Source organism: Bos javanicus, chromosome 17 (genome assembly GCF_032452875.1).
Source record: "Bos javanicus breed banteng chromosome 17, ARS-OSU_banteng_1.0, whole genome shotgun sequence".
NCBI classification, from domain to species: Eukaryota; Metazoa; Chordata; class Mammalia; order Artiodactyla; family Bovidae; genus Bos; species Bos javanicus.
Genome location: NC_083884.1, coordinates 7896962 through 7914934, shown reverse-complemented (window position 1 = coordinate 7914934; position 17973 = coordinate 7896962). Strand labels below are relative to the sequence as shown.

Below are 17973 nucleotides of genomic sequence, written 5' to 3'. Positions count from 1 at the left end.
TTCTTTAATAAAAACCTATCAATTAGCAACTCCTCATTTATATGAGAAAGAAAATGTCTGATCATTTATGGGAGAAATATTAAGCTGAAATTTAAAATACTGGTTTTAAAACAGATGTATTCAGAAATATTCTACTGAAAATGAAACAAAGTTAAATGAGTTTTAAAACTGCTTTTCATGTTAAAAAGTAATTTTAAGCAACATTTTAAATGATCATTTTGGCCATCTTTCTAAAATTGTTAACTATTTTTTCAAAACTGCAATTTATTGCTCGTACCTTTCATTCTCTTTCGATAGGACAGTTCTAATCGACATTTTATTTTAAGCCATTTTTTTACTTTACAAGCAAAATTTAAAAAACCTTTAGGTGATTATTATTTTAAATCAGTATCACAGTATACCAATTTAAAAAGGCATTTTTAAAGCATTAGTTTCTGTACAAAAGAATTAAGTCTGATTTACTAAATTTATGCCAGTTAAAAATGGAACCGACTCCAAGAAATCTTTGTTACAGAACCAATTTGGAATGCCTTTAAATGTATTTTCGTTGTTGTCCCTGAAGACTGAGCCATGCAAAAGGAAAGAAAGAAGAAATAAAATCACTGGAAGACAAATTATGTGAATTAAAAATAAAATCAATGCTCTGTTTGTATGATTCTGCAGCATATTAAGTATTCACTTTATCTGCTCCTATTTTTATTACACTCCAAATGAGTACACCCCCAAAATCAATAGTTATAGAATCACGTTTCTTGAATATAATGCTAAAACCAATTAGGATTGATTTCACTAGCATTTGAAAAAAAATGGCACTGTGCAGAGATCCATATAGGCAGAACCCACAGTATTGATTCTGGCTGTTATTGTTACAGTTGGTTTCTGAAGCCTGCTACAGGACAGCTATCAAGACATACCACATTTATTTGCAAACATATAAAAAAGAAGTCCCCAAATAAAAGAAGGTTAAAAAAAAAAATAAGACCAGTGGAGCTGTGCAATGACAATGATACACTATCAGCTTACTCAGAGAAGTTACAGTGGGAATACACACATTGAATTATACATTACGCGAAAGCGCTGATTTATTGTGGTAATAACATCCACCTCATTAAAAGATTCTGCTTTGCTGCAGTTGGAAGGCTACATATTGTTTACTGCTATAAATTAATGGCAGTGCAAAGAAGACTGTGGAACCGTCCTAACAATAGATCTGTAATGACAGTGCTGTATATCACAGCTTCCTCAGCAGCTTCATAATAAAATGGAGACAATGTATTGAGCTAATACATTCTACCATGCTGGCCCATATTTTTCTGACAACTGCTTTAAAAGATGAGCTGAATCCAACTATGTTATAATGCTGTGCAACATTTAACTAAGAAAGAGTCCGTCATACACCAAAGTGCATCAGAGCATTTTTAAAACACTGTCTAAATCAGCATTTCAAGATGTTTATTCATCTCTGCAAAAGAACTACAAGTAAATGCTGATGGCTCCTCTTACTTATACAGTATATTAAGAGTAACAAATGGAGGGCAATTCTAGAAGATACCTAGCATTACCAGCCTACAAAAAGCTCTGTACAATTTAACTGTAAAAGCTTGACCAGATTATTTTTCAAAATCAGCAAATCGATTAAAGGAAGAACAAAAATACTGGTCATTTGAAATGGTCATAACTTCTTGGAAAAATCAATAAAAAATAAGTATTGATTAGAGAGGTATAACTCAAATTCATAACCAGGTAAATATAAATAGCCCTAGGATACAAAAATAATTTTAAACACTACAAAAAGCTAACAAATAGAACTATATATATATATTAAATTACTTTTTTTTATTGAAGAATACTTTACAGAATTTTTTGTTTTCTGTCAAACCTCAACATGAATCAGCCATAGATATACATATATACCCTCCTTTTGAACCTCCCTCCCATCTCCCTCTCCATCCCATACTCTAGGTTGATTCAGAGTTCTTGTTTGAGTTATTTTTTAAATATACAAAATAATAACAGAACCTTAATCACAACAAGATAAAAAAGTGGTTAAAATAAAACGGAACGATTTAGAGGTTCAGGAATACCAGCATTAAGTATTTACATTTAAAAAATGCAAATAAGAACTTGGATTAAAACAGGAAAAGGCAAATGAAAGAAAAAAGAACACCAGAACTCTTGAAAAAGTATAAATAGCAAAACAAAACAAATTCCACTGCCCATAGCATATATCGTTAATTTCACAAACAGCAAAATTGACACCTGTGGTAGATTCGTAAGTACTCTATTTTTCTTGTCTGATACCTTTCAGAATAATAAATGCAAAGCAACTTTCTAAATCAGGTTTTTAAGCATATTACGGCAAAATAATTTCATTACCGTTTCTGAGAAGTAATTTTGCTAATTATTAGAGATCCAAAACTACTGCATATAAAGTACCCAGTTCAGTGTCTGGCATACAGCATGTTATTTGTAATAATAACTATTGATATTTTCAGCTTATTTGATCAAGAATATTTAAGAAAAAAAAACCATTAAAAAAGCCTAATGAAATTAATGTTGTCTATTAGGAGAGAACGTAATTAAGGATCACAATCATTTAATGGAATACCAGTACTGTGCATTATCAGTCAGAAGCCTAATAGTACACATAAACTCCAAAACTGAATTACCCTACTTCAAGAGCATGATATAAAACAGAATTATCTTTCAAAATCCAAACGGCCTCTAAATTTTACTGTGAAAAGCGTATGAAATGTCAAGCAAGTTACAATCATCTAGTACTACATTCGGAGGAGGCAATGGCACCCCACTCCAGTATTCTTGCCTGGAAAATCCCATGGACAGAGGAGTCTGATAGGCTGCAGTTCATGGGATCGCTACGAGTTGGACACGACTGAGGGACTTTACTTTCACTTTTCACTTTCATTCATTGGAGAAGGAAATGGCAACCCACTCCAGTGTTCTTGCCTGGAGAACCCCAGGGACCGGGGAGCCTGGTGGCTGCCGTCTCTGGGTCACACAGAGTCGGACACGACTGAAGCGACTTAGCAGCAGCAGCAGTACTACATTAATTAAAAACAAAGAGTATTAGATTCAAAGACCCTTACAACCACCCAATACAGATTCTTTCATCTGATTACTAGTAAAAGTTAGTTGTAAAAAGAAAAGACTAATGTTCATACACTCTAAAATTTTGCTTTCTTTTTAAAATTTTTAGGAAATCGCACCTGAAGTTATCTAATTAATAATCCCCAGGCTACATTTTGTATTTTATAAAACATTATTGTGCATTCTCACAATAAATGTGAGCCGCTGCTGTTAAGTTGCTTTAGTCGTGTCCAACTCTGTGCAACCCCAGAGACGGCAGCCCACAAGGCTCCCTTGTCCCTGGGATTCTCCAGGCAAGAACACTGGAGTGGGTTGCCATTTCCTTCTCCAATGCATGAAGTGAAAAGTGAAAGTGAAGTCGCTCAGTTGTGTCCGACTCTTAGCGACCCCACGGACTGCAGCCCACCAGGCTCCTCTGTCCATGGGATTTTCAGGGCAAGAGTACTGGAGTGGGGTGCCATTGCCTTCTGCTAGGCATCCCTATTTTAATAATGAAGAAAATAAGTACCTTGAATAACCTAGCTCAAAATTAACAGAAATCTATGAGATACAAGGCTTCCCAGGTGGCACTAATGGTAAACAACCTGCCTGCGAATACAGGAGATGTAAAAAAGGCAGGTAAGATCCCTGCATCGGGAAGATCCCCTGGAGGAGGGCAAGGCAACCCACTCCAAAATTCTTGCCTGGAGAATCCAAAGGACAGAGGAGCCTGGCAGGCTAGTCCATAGGGTCGCAAAGAGTCAGACATGACTTTGCCACTGTTTAGTGGCAACATAAGCAAGAGGTTATGCATTAATTTATTGTGGAAGTAGGATAGGCCTGTAGATACCGAAAAAGAGCAATTACAAAGTGACAGCAGGAAAAGATAACAAAATGGTTGAGCTCAATATCATACGAATCCAACATTTCATAGACATGTCAGGTTAAATTTTAAAAAATTGTTAATTATGTATAAGGAAAAGATAACAATGGTTGAACTCAATATCATATGAATCTAATACGTTAGAGAAATGTCAGGTTAAATAAAAAATGTTAATTATGTATAAGGTAATTGATATTCATGAACAAATTAAACAAAAATAATTCAAATTCAAGAGGATGAAAGAGGATGGACTATTAGGAAATGTGACATCATAAAAGATGGTCATTCCTGGTTAGAGAATAATGATTTGTTTTGAGATTATACAAAATAACTCTGATAAACAGATTAAAGGGGCTATTCTGATGACAATGCAACTGTTTATTGGATATAAGTGAAGAATCTAAGAGTCTTAGATATATTATCTTGCTATATTTATAAAAACGCCTTAATATACAAAACCATTAGCAATCCCAATTTACAGATGAAAATAACAAGTTTGGGAAGAAGTTAAATGACTATCAATAGCTGAGGCAAGATTCAGAGCCAATTCTAACTAGACTGACTATTGCATCCTAGAATAATTTGAGTTATATGGATTAATGAAAGCGTTGGTGCTGAATCTATAGCACCATTGGAATCCTTTCATGGGACTTTTAGATTAAATGCTCTTTTGAAAAAAATGATATTTATACTTTACTCTTAACTATATAATGTATGTGCTTGGGCTTCACAGGTGGCTCAGTGGTAAAGAGTTTGCCTGCCAATGGAGGAGAGGCAGGAGACCTGGGTTCAATCCCTGAGCCGGGAAGATCCCCTGGAGTAGGAAATGACAACCACTCCAGTATTCTTGCCTGAGAAGTCCCATTACCACAGGAGCCTGGGGGCTATAGTTCATGGAGTCACAAAGAGTGGGACACAACTGAGCATGCATACACGTATAATACAGTGGGTATTTAGCAGTTTCACAAATGGGGGAGAGGGATGAATATTTTGTGTTGGGGTCACTGAAAAGACACTTGACAAAATTGCTTATTTTAAAAAAATGAATACATAAAAATAAGCACTGTCATCAAAGTTTACTGCTTTACTTTCCTTTTTTAAAAAATTAACTTTATTGGGGTATGGTTGCTTTAGAATGTTGGTTTTTACTTTTCTCTTTAATTTTTTTGTATTTATATATCCATATCTATGAACCCAAATGAAAGCCTTTAATTCCTTGTGTTGCTAAAACTTTTTAAAGAAGCCAGTGAATTCTGTGCATCTCTACCACCTGCCTTCCTTTCCCATCTACAAGGAGAAAAAATAAAAGAATAGCCTATATCATTTAAGCAATGTTGCCACAATTCGGGGGTGTAGCAACTATTTTGTGTCAGTTGTAGCAGCCCTTTTATCTAAAAGACGAATATAACAGACTGATAAGCATTGTAACTCAACATTAGTTTTCAGGGTATTTCGTCATATGCTATATGGCTGAAATGGTTTGGTACTTATCTTCACACACTCTAATTTAATATTACAGAGAAAAAATTTTATTGGCATACTACTACAGCTTTTAGTTAACAAATAAGCACTTTTTGTTTTTACGTACCAGAGGATTTTTTAATCCCTTGAAAACAAGCTCTCTTCCAAGTAACATTAAACATATACCCACTATATGATTTCAACTTAATAAACATATCCTGGGAAAAAGAAAGTATTCCATTTTACTTATTGTACTTAACTGAAGCTAAATCATTTCAAAGGCTCACATTGGTAGATTTAATAGCACCACCTTCACAGTTCTATATTATTCAGCTATACTTCATATTAAGTGATTTTCAATATAGTTATTTGTCTGTTTGAGAAAGGCACATAAGTCAATTAAAATAATCTGATAATCCAATGCCCGTGTTGAGCTAAATACCTGGAAGGAGCCCCCCAAAATCTTAACAATCCAAGGTCAACTAAAAAAAAAAAAGGAATTATGAAAATGACAACATCCAAGAGGCTCAATGCTGTTATAACAAAATTTATTTATTCACAGATAGGCTCACTTAAAGAAACAACGAGGACCATTAAAATCTGGTCCAAAATGGTGACAAGAGAGGCTCCTGAACTCACTTCTTGCCACAGACAAACCTAAACTTTAGCTACACATGGAATAATTCCCTCTGAAAGAAATCACAAGTTAAAGATGCACATTTTAAACCACAAAGAAACCACTAAATTTTTTAAAGGTATAAATAACAAGGCACAGTGAAGATAAACTGGAATCATAAAACAACCCAATCTGAAAGAAAACAGATAAAAGGAGATAAGACAGAAAGAACTGATATAAGGGATAAAAAACAGGTGGAAAGAAAATACATTTAAACTGACTATATAAAATTACATTAAATGTAAATGGTCTCAACGCCCCAACTAAAATGTAGACGTTATTAGAATGGCTATAAAAGCAAGACTGCATTATATGTTGCCCACAAAAAAGGAATTAAAAAAAATAAAGTCATAGACAGGTTTTTAAATATGATAGAAAAAGATACTATAAGTAATAATAATAAAAAAAAAACACTGTCATGTCTATATAAATATCAGAAAAGGTAGACTTCAGGACATGGACTATTATAGGTGTGATGGGAGACATTACATGAAGATGATAACAGTTTATGAAGAAAGCATAGCGCTCTGAAATGTGTATGCACTATCTTAGTTTCCTAGGGCTCCTATGATAAAGCACCTCAAACTGGGTGACTTAAACTAATAGAAATTCATTGTCTCACTGTTCTGGAGGTTCAGTGTTCAAATAAGGTATTGGCAGAGCCACATTCTCTCTGAAGCTTCTAACGGAGGATCCTTCTCGGTCTAGTCCAGCTTCTTGTGGCCTCAGGTACTCTTTCCCTTGCAGCAACATAACTCCCAATTTCTATTTCCATCACTGCATGCTGTTCTCTCCTTTGCCATTTGTCTTACCATAATATTTTCATCTTCTTATGAAAACACCAGTCATACTGAAATTAGCCCCACTTCAATGATCTTAACTTCATTACACTTGCAAAGACCCTATTTACAAATAAGGTCACGACCACAGATGCTAGGGGTTAGGATTTCAACATAACTTTTGGGGAGACATAATTCAACTCATAACATGTACCCAAAACAAATGCTGAAAATACATATAACAAAAAATGAAAGAAGTGAAAAAGAAGATACAGACAAATCAAAATTAGAGTTGGAGACTTCAACATTTCTCACTCAGTAATCAACAGAATAAGTAGATAAAAAATTAGTAAGGAATATTACTCAGTCATAAAAAAGAGTGAAATAATGCACCAACATGAAAAGACCTAGAGATTGTCATACTGAGTAAAGTAAGTCAGACACAGAAAGACAAGTATCATATGATATTGCTTTTATGTGGAATCCTATCTTTTTCTAATTAAAAAAGGGGTATAATTGAACTTAATTAGAAAACAGAGGTAGAGTCACAGATGTAGAAAACAAACTTTTATGTTACCAGGGGAGAAAGGGGGAGGGATATACTGGGAGATTTGGACTGGTGTACACCCACTACTACACATAAGACAGATGACTAATAAGGACCTACTGTACAGCACAGGAAGCTCCACTCAGCACTCTGATGGCGTATATGGAAAGAATCTAAACAAGAGAGGATATATGTACATGTACAACTGATTCACTTTGCTGTACACCTGAAGCTAACACTGCAAATCAACCGTGCTCCGGTAAAAATAAAGTTAGTAAGGATATTCCCAACGTGGATCATGTTCTAAGCCATACACCAAATTTCAACTAACTTAAAAGAATAGAAGTCACAAAAAAGTATGTTTTCCAATCATAATGGAATTAAACTAGGAAGTAACAAGAGAAAGACATGACAAACCTTTAAACCTGTGGAAAGGAAACACCACTCTTCTAAAGAATCTATGGGTCAATGAGAAACTCAAAGAATCTATGGGTCATTAGGAAAATTAGAAAATACATTGAATGGAATAAAAATGAAAACACAATACATAAAAATCTGTTGGACCTTACAAAAATCAGTGTTCTGAGGGAAATCTGTAACATTAAATGCTTGTATTAGAAAGAAAAAGAAGTTGGAAAGGAATAGTTTAAATCTTCCACTTTAAGATACTAAAAAAATAAAAGGAAGAGAAATTAAAATTGAATCCAAATCAAGTAGAAAGAAAAAAAGTAAGGGAAACAAAGCTGAAAACAACACCAAAAAACACAAGAGAAACATATGAAACCTATAGCTATTATTATACTTAATGATGAAAGAGTAAATGCTTTTCCCATAAGATAAAAGAAAAGGCCCTCTCAGCACTTATGGTCAACATCATATAATGCAGTAAGTATTCATGTGGAGATGTAGGAAGTCCCCAAAAGTCTACAAAAAAGCTACTAGTATGAATAGTTGAGTCAAACAAAAGTTGTAAAACACAAGGTCAATCTAAAAAAATTCAATTGTGTTCCTATAAATTTTGAAAAGTTTGAAATGAAAAAAAAAATGAAAATTTTAAGGATAAATTAAAAATGTTAGCATGCAACACAAAAAGCCACAAAACCTCAGACAGAAATTAAAGAAGACCTAAATGAATGGAAGATAAACCATATTTGTGGATTGAAAGATTCAGTATCGCTATAATTTTTGGTAAAAATGGCCTACCAATTAAACGCAAGCCTAACCAAAATAGCAGAATTGACGAGCTGATTCCAGAAAATCTAGAGTAGCCAAAACAACTTTAAGAAAGAAGCAATAGCTGGATTCACATGACCTGATATTATGACTAACTATAAAACTACATACAGTAAACAAGACAGTGTGCTATTGATATAAGGATAGACTATGCTTATCGACCAGAATAAAGTCTAGAAATAGACCTATACGTATACATCCAATTTAATCTCAATAGAGGTTCCCAGACAATTCATGAGAAAAGACAGTCTTTTCAACAAGTGGTATTGGAAGAACTGGACTTCCATTTGTAAAAAAAAAAAATGAACCTCAACTATTATTTCACAACTATAATACATGATGTTGCTGTTGTTCAGTCGCTCAGTCATGTCCGACTCTTTGCGACCCTATGGACTACAGCACGCCAGGATTCCTTGTCTAGGCTTCCCTGTCCTTCACCATCTCCCAGAGTTTGCTCAAACTCAGGTCTATTGAATCAGTGATGCCATCCAATCACTTCAACCTCTGTCACTCCCTTCTCCTCCTGCCTTTAATCTTTCCAAGCATCACGGTCTTTTCCAATAAGTCGGCTCTTTGCATCAGGTAGCCAAAGTATTGGAGCTTCAGCTTCAACATCAGTCCTTATAATGAATATTCAGGGTTGATATCCTTTAGGATTGATTGGTTTGATATCCTTACTGTCCAAGGGACTCTCAAGAGTCTTCTCCAGAACCACGGTTTGAAAGCATCAATTATTTGGTGCTCAGCCTTCTTTATGGTCTAACTTCCACATTCGTACATGATTTCTGGAAAAATCATAGATTTGACTACACAGACCTTTGTCAGCAAAGTAATGTCTCTGCTTTTCAATACGCTGTCTAGGTTTTTCATGATATAGACAAAAATAAGTAGCACCAGCAGCAACAATACCAGAGGGTAATAATAATTATGTTTGACACAATTTGTTCTTAGAAAAGTCAAACCATTGTCAGGTAAGAAAAAGTGTGTAATGAAAATCAGAAGATTTTAACTTTTTCAGTAGGACATTCTCTCAAATATTAATATATACATATATATGTGAATTTACCAGTCTCTTGGCAATAATCCTGTGAATGGTGCCCCAAATATGCTTAATAATCAATTATTTGACTAAACACATTTAATATAATCAGGGTATTATAAATAAGTGTTTATGTTGAATAAATGTGCTTACTCTAATAAATGGATTTGGAAAATAAAAGACTTGGACAGGAATGTGGACACGTGACTAAAAGATACATTAATACATTACTTATTTTAAAAAGCAGACTATTACACATTCACATAAATTAAGTTTTTACTGTCACAGAGAAATACAAGAATGAAAAGTTAACACAAGGATATAAAGAAAGCTACAAATGTACGCAGGCTTTTTAAGATGGTTTCTTACTATATTTACTCTCTTAAAAAAAAAATGCCCCAGCCTGAAATTAGAAGTACAATATCAGTATTTATCAAACTTAAAATTTTTTTCAAGGTGTTTCAAAAATTTTTTCATACAAGTTTATGGTGAGTATATGTTCCTTACTTGGATCTACCCTAGTACTCGCAGCTCTAAACTAAGAAAACAGGAAGTATGATAGGATAAAACTGGTAACATTATGTAAATAAAACAATTTATTTATAAATAATAATAAATGATCACTCCACACCACAGTAACTTACGATGATTTGAGAATAAATACTTAACTTTGAGAAGGATTACTGGACTGGCAGTGTGTTGCTGGTACATGTCAAGATTATTCATCTCCCTGACAGTAATATTAACCACAATCCATTTCAGTAACTTCAGTTTATCATTTTCTGACTAATGTTAAAAAAACAATGTCAATGAAGGTTGCTTAAACTAAGTGTAGGCTTAACCCCTGTTAGAGTCATTAAAAAACTTCCACAAGAAGGTAACTTCTAGTAAAAAAAAACAAATCTGCCATACATAGTACTAATAATTTAAATGCCATACACAGTACTAATAATTTAAAGATGCAAACTGTAAAAAATTGTTTGTGCAAAACCAATGGATTATTGTCCTAAGTTAAAAAAAACTGCAGCAAATCCTCTAAACACACCACAATATATTGCCCCATATGTATGTATGTGTGTGTATATATACATCTATATATGTTCGTATTTTGCTAAACTTAATTTTAAATTATGGGCAAAGTGCCAAACAGCTGTATTTTAAACAAAATATATCACACTGTACATGTAATAATTTAAAGTTTTGAAAGGTAAGTGTACTCACGAAAAATTTTCTCCAGTATTGTAACAAATACTATATAAAAAGCAGTCTGCTATTCAGGACCCTCAGATTAAGTACTCTGCTTCTGGTCCTTCCTAATAAATGGAGGCAGGCTGACACAAGCCTATCTAAATCTAAAACTTTCTTGGTTTCTGAATTTCATCTTTCCAAGCTATACCCCCTTTCATTTTGGATATCCCTTTTAGAAAGCATCTGTACTTACTCTCAACATTCTATAGTAATGTTTTCTTTTTCTATTAATGCAATAGCTTTTTTCTATTAGGGTATTTATTCTGTTTTGCTTTTAAGGCTTCTGCTTCTTAAATTGTCTTTGTTTCTTCTGGTTTCTTTTATTGTTCTATTCAATTTAGTCTCTACTGTCCTTCACACTGAAGGCTGTCTTTAAATGCTTGCTAGTACTTGGTCATATCTTCATTTCTAAGAATGAGGCACAAAACCGCTGACTTCAGTCACTGAGTGTAAACAGAAATGTGACTTTTACAGAAGCAAAATCATATAGGCTCCAAGTAGGATCCCTAAAATGTCAGTACATTTGAGGTCTTTTCATTGAGACAATCAGTATGTCCAAAGGGTAACACAATTTTCCGCCTTACATTTTGGGGCTGGTATAAGCCTGGCTGTCGGAGTGCTGATATCATGACAGCAAAGGGGTCTGGGGGCCTTCAGCCTTCGGTACTTAAAGCCTTCTGTTAATCCTCCTGCTTTCCATTCCTTACTCTTCAACTCCCCCTCTGCTGTTCTTCCTGTTCTCCAATCAGAAACTTGTCTGGTGCAATTTCTCCAAAAAGTAAACCTCTAGTCTTTTGCTGAGATAAGGGGAAAGGTAGTCCCATTTTGGAAAGAAGTAGACATACATGCCACTGTTCAACCAAAACTATTCTTTCTAGTTACACCTAAAAGTCTACCAGTTCAGTGATAGGGACACATCTGAGGTCAGATCCTAGCCTTTAACAATTAGGAAATCTATGTCCTTGGAGAGTTTCTTAACCTCACTACACCTCTGTTTCCTATGTGTAAAATAAAGATAATAACACATTCGTTAGAATGTGGTTGAAGAGACTAAAGAAGAGCACATATATAAAATGTTTTTTAAAAGCACGTACTTGGGATTCCCTCACAATCCTACAAAAAGATTCTAAACTTTCCCATATCATTCTTTTTTGCTGACTGGACTATAAACTCCCCAAGGCCAGGGAATGTAATTCAAACCAAAATCTCTAAGATCTATGTGGCATATAACAGCATATTTGGTGCCAAGCTTGAAATATATTTAATATATTTTGCCAGCCAATAAAAAACAGCCAAGTGTGGGATAATTTTAATTTTTCTCTGCACTTATATTTTATTTAAATGCTTTAGGATCCACTATTTATCATTATAATATAATAAAGTTGTTTTAACTTTCAGTTCCTTTGGTTTAACTGAAGCCCAATAAATAGAAAAATAAAGTAAAAGTTATAATGCTCATCGTCTTAAAACAATATTCCCCTCCCCACCAAAAGAGTATTCTTCTCCCTCTGTGACATCTAGATGGTATATTGATTCCCAGTGTATCTGTTGCAGAGCCCACTAAAAGGACTGGCATTTGTCAGAAACAGCACTTAAAATTTAAAGAGATAAAGAAGTGCTGTCTGATCAACAACAGTTAAATGTCCAGTAGTCAATTCCAGGTCAGGATGAATGCTGTATATTATGTGTGTGTGTTAGGAGAAACATCTCACATATAAAAATACACAACCAGATGGTAGGAGATATGAAGGAGACAGAGAGGGGGGAAGTCATCTACTTTTGCTTTAAACAAAGAGAGAAGAAAACACAATAAATACAAGGATGAATAACAGCAACTAATCAGCAAGTGAATAAATTTAGGACAACCTTGTTCAGATCCCTTCATTTATTTCATAATTTACTCTTTAGAAACACTTTGATCCAGAGTAGAGCAATTTGCTTTTCTTGATTCTTAAGCAAAATAACAACTCACACTGTGCTTACATTCTAAAGTTTTTAAAATGCATGATTTTTCTTTTCCCTCTACCTTGAACTCTTGCAGCATTTTGCTTCATTTGAAGAATGTATGCTCTAACAAATATAGATTATAGCTTGACCATTATAAATTACTGGTTATAGTTTGACCATTCCTGCTTTCCCCCTCACCAATCTTTGGTTTATTTTTTAGTAGAACAGTAACTTAGAAGACTTTATCTAATTTCCAGAAACTAAGAGTCCCTGGTACACTATTACTCAATAAACAATCACTAAATGAAAAAAAAAAAAAAGAATGCTCAGGGAACATCAGGTGTTCTCTAGAGTTAACCAAACATTCATCTTTTCCATAAAACGGGTTTGGTCAAAAAGCTGGAAGCATAACCTGGGACAAACACACCAGGAGGCAGCAACTGGGAAAAGTACTTTTCGAGCAATAAAATGCTGGTTGCACCTTACCATGCACTTCAGCATAAGAGGTGAAAAGCAACTTGATAATATAACATTAAAACAGACTCAGAAATTGAAGCCAAGCATAGAAAGCAGCATAGCACACTGCAGTGTTTCCCAAGCTGTCTGGGCCAAAATTCACAGCAAGAAATTTGTCACTTTATATCTTAACCCAGTACACACACACACACACACACACACACACACACACACACACAGCTGTGAACTGCACAGTGTTTAAATTCTGGTTCTATCCACCATCTGTGTGACTTTGTACAATTGGTTTAACCTCACAGTGTATCAATTTCTGCTCCTGTAAAAGATAGTAATAATACTACCTATCTTAGAAGGTCTTTGTGAGGGTTAAAAGAATTAACATATGTAATATACTCCAAAGTGGGATGTTCTTATAGCTGAGTTTTCATTTGCAAGACTTCATTTGGAAATGGCTGGTCTATCTACTGCATTTCAATCTAACAAAATACTTGTTTTTTTGAATAGGCATTCAGGTATATGGACTTCTTTGAGAGCTCAGTTGGTGAAGAATCCGCCTGCAATGCAGGAGACCCAAGTTTGATTCCTGGGTCAGGAAGATCCACTGGAAAAGGGACAGGCTGCCTACTCCTATATTCTTTGGGCTTCCCTTGTGGCTCAGCTGGTAAAGAATCTGCTTGCAAAGAGGGAGGCCTGGGTTCGATCCCTGGGTTGGGAAGATCCCCTGGAGAAGGGAAGGGTTATCCACTCCTATATTCTGGCCTAGAGAATTCCATGGACTGTATAGTCCATGGGGTTGCAAAGAGTCAGACAAGACTTAGCAACTTTCACTTTCATCCAGGTATTTACATTAAATATTCCAAAATAACTATCTTTATCAATTAGAAGAGAAATTATTGCACCTGATTATTTTCATTTTCCTCACTTAGAAAATTGGCTTACACAATCTCCTACTAAGGAAAAAAAGTAATAACAGCACAAAAAAATCTTATTAATCCACCATGAAATCTCTGGTACTGAAACAACAGCTATTATAATTTGTTTTTATGGTATGACATTTTGTAAATATATTCCTGCCCTGATTATAACTTCTTATAAAGAAAAGACAAAAAGAAAATATTCTTGTCTCTTTCAAGGAGGCTGTCAAAATATAAAACTAAACTCAGTGTGCATTTGTAAAATATGGATTAATGTCACTCCAAAGTTTATGCATGGTTAGATCTGTCTTCTCATCAGTCAGAATTTTAGACTGGTGATGAAACAACAGGGAAACTGGAAGAAAAAAACAACTTCAAAACTGATTTCTACTTTTTTTCAGCTTTAAAAGATTAAAGCATTATGTTAAATGAGGAGTTTCTCAATAGAAGAAAATAATAAAATTTCCTCACATTTTCAAACTAAAATAGATTTGATCTTAACAGATTGACAATATTATATTGCAATTATTATAAGGAAATACCATATATAAAATTGAATTCCTTCAAAAGGACATTTTTTACATTCTCTGTCTTAGAACTTTTCTTTCTAAAGATAATGATCAGAAAAATGATACAGAAGAAAGACTGTTAATTATATTAATTCAGCTTCAGAAAGAGAATTCCTGTAAAACATGGACAAGATTACCAAATAAAATTGTAGTTTCATATCAAAACTTTGGGGACATTAAATGGATATAAATATGCATAAATAATTCAATTCATTTAAAAAAGATAGTCAGGCTATATTATCCACTTAAGAATGAGGATAAGACCTGTTTATGATTTAATTTAAGCTTTGCACACAATGTTTTCTTCGATTTCACAAGTTTATTTAAACATATAGTAGTATTTGCTAAGGAGAAGGAAATGGCAACCCACTCTAGTACTCTTGCCTGGAGAATTCCATAGACTGAGGAGCCTGGTGGGCTACAGCCCATGGGGTCGCCAAGAGTGGGATACAGCTGAGCGACTTCACTTTCACGCATTGGAGAAGGAAATGGCACCCCACTCCAGTACTTTTGTTTGGAAAATCCCATGGATGGAGGAGCCTGGTAGGCTGCAGTCCATGGGATTGCTAAGAGTCGGATACGACTGAACGACTTCACTTTCATGCATTGGAGAAGGAAATGGCAACCCACCCCAGTGTTCTTGCCTGGAGAATTCCAGGGACAGGGGAGCCTGGTGGGCTGCCGTCTATGGGGTCGCACAGAGTTGGACATAACTGAAGCGACTTAGCAGCAGCAGCGGTAGTATTTGCTAAATGTATACTATGGGAAAACTTCCATATAATTCTAATATTTTTTGTCTTAATATATGCATTTTATTGATGTATAGTTGACTAACAATGTTTCAAGTGCACAGCAAGGTGATTCAGTTGCATATGTGCATGTATGTTATATATCTACTTTTTAAATAGAAATCTGGCATTCTATTCATACTAAGTGGATGACACCTTCAAAGCAGCTCTGAATGCAGAACTCAAAGGCACGCCTATGGTGTCTCCTCATAATGCAGAAAGAGAAAGAGAGAGCGCGCATGTGTGTGTGTGACAGTGTATGTGTGTGTGTGTGTGTGCACACTCAGGCATGTCTGACATTTTACAACCCCATGAACTGCAGCCCGCCAGGCTCCTCTGTCCATGGGATTTTCCATGCAAGAATACTAGAGGGGGTTGCAATTTCCTTCTCCAGGCATATAATTCTATTATAATCATTTTTCTTACAGATACAGCTCATGTTATGTATGACACACACTCCTGAAAATATGTCTATACACAGATACTTAAAAATGGAATCACACTGGAAACATTGTGGCAGACCTTAATATCAATAGGAATGAGATACAATTTATAAACAATTTTATATACACTGAGTACAATTTTCAAATATCATATATGCTTGATTATTTTACTTAAAATAATGTAAGTCCAAACTCACTTATTTCCATCAATAGTTAATGAAATCAATTAGTATGAGTAGGATTCCATTTTCACGATCTTGAAAGACTTTTCTAGCATTTGAATTACTGCTGCTTTATAGGAGAGGAGAGGTTAGTTGTAACTTGTGTGGTTGAGTATTAGAGCTCCCCACTTCTTCCAGCTCTGCTAATCACACCACTATTGGCTATACAATATGTGCTGTTCAGCTCTTGTTGAAAACACTCTTTATAAATATTCCTTTGTCAGCACAAAAAGCAATTATTTCACAAAATCTCTTATAATATAAAAATGGATACTCCTACAATTAAATGCACTAAATCAAAAAAATTATATTTTATGTCTCTATATAGTGGATATGGACATTTATGGACAGATGGTAATGAAAATGACTCTTTTGCTTTGGTTCTGAACTCCCCTCCCCTTCTTACTTTTAATATAACAAAATAAAAAAAGCAAAATTACTATTGGTCCTTTAGTGGGGCATTAAAATACCTTATTTATCACATACAGAGATAAGTTATAAAGGCATTAGTTAAAACAGCATTTTACACATCCAGCAAAACTACTTGGCAAGTTCCTTAGAAACAGCTGTAACATACAAATAAGATTCAATTTTAATAAAAGATTCTGTTTAGCTGGCAAGTAATAACTGCATTTTGCTGATACCATTTCATTGGATTCTCATAATGAAAAAATTCATAGGGCCTACTTCAAAAAAATTGTTTTGAAGGCTTTCTTCTGGCCACGTAAGACTGTTAGTGGGATAGAGAACAAAGATAGGGGTAGTGAACAGCCCTTTGGCAAGAAGCGGCAGGACACGCCAACGGGGCGGGAGCGCTTGCCCAGTCCAGGGACGGCAGAGGAGAGGAATACAACCTCGGCAGGAAAATCCAAACAGCCTCCCACCTTTCACCATTACAGCCTGTTCCATCCAGAAGTGAACATGCTCCTGGCCCACAATCCATCCAACTACTCACTGCACCTTAAAAGAGCCCACAAAAAGCCCCCCAAGCACAAAGCCTCTTAAGCTATGTGCTCACACAGAAGTTCAAACTGGAGGACTGAGTTTACAGAAAAGAAGGGAGTTCTTCTAGATGTCGAGAAAGGGTATATATTTAATTTATTTTGTGAAGCAAATTTTATATTTTAACAACTTAATGAAAAAATGAGATTTTTACTTTTCCACACATAAAATTCAAATAAAGGAGAGACAGTGGGATGTAACAGCCTGAGAAGTAAAGAGCTGTCCAGTCTTCACTATTGACCTACTGCGTGGTCCATTGCACAAGTCAAATACAGTCCTCATTTTTATTAGCCAAGAGAGTTCTTCGGTTCCAGTGAAACACACAGGTTTTAGAACAAATTCAGCACCCAAATGTAAGTAAGACTTTCCTTTTTTCGTTTTCTCTAAAGAACTCCCCTCTCCTCCCCCCACACCCCGAAAAAACAAGAAAACATTTCTCTATCTATTATTCCTCACAGTCAGTGGGGCACCAGGGAACTTCTGCTATCTGGGCCACATCTGGCTGCTCATGGCTGTGCCTGCTCCTGAGTCTGTGGTCAGCTGCCTGGTGTGAGCTGGCCTCAGCTCGCACAGAGCAGCCATCCTCCATGTGTCAGTCTTGACCCCCCAGCTAGTTAACTAGGGCATGTTCTCAAAGGAGGTCAAAGGGAAGCAAAAGCAGA

At 35.1% G+C, this 17973-nt stretch overlaps 1 protein-coding gene across 7 annotated transcripts in view; it reads right to left on the bottom strand.

The window, feature by feature from the left end:
- The window catches only part of LRBA (LPS responsive beige-like anchor protein), a 753999-nt gene that overhangs the window by 184033 nt on the left and 551993 nt on the right, over positions 1–17973 (bottom strand). The window lies entirely within an intron of this gene.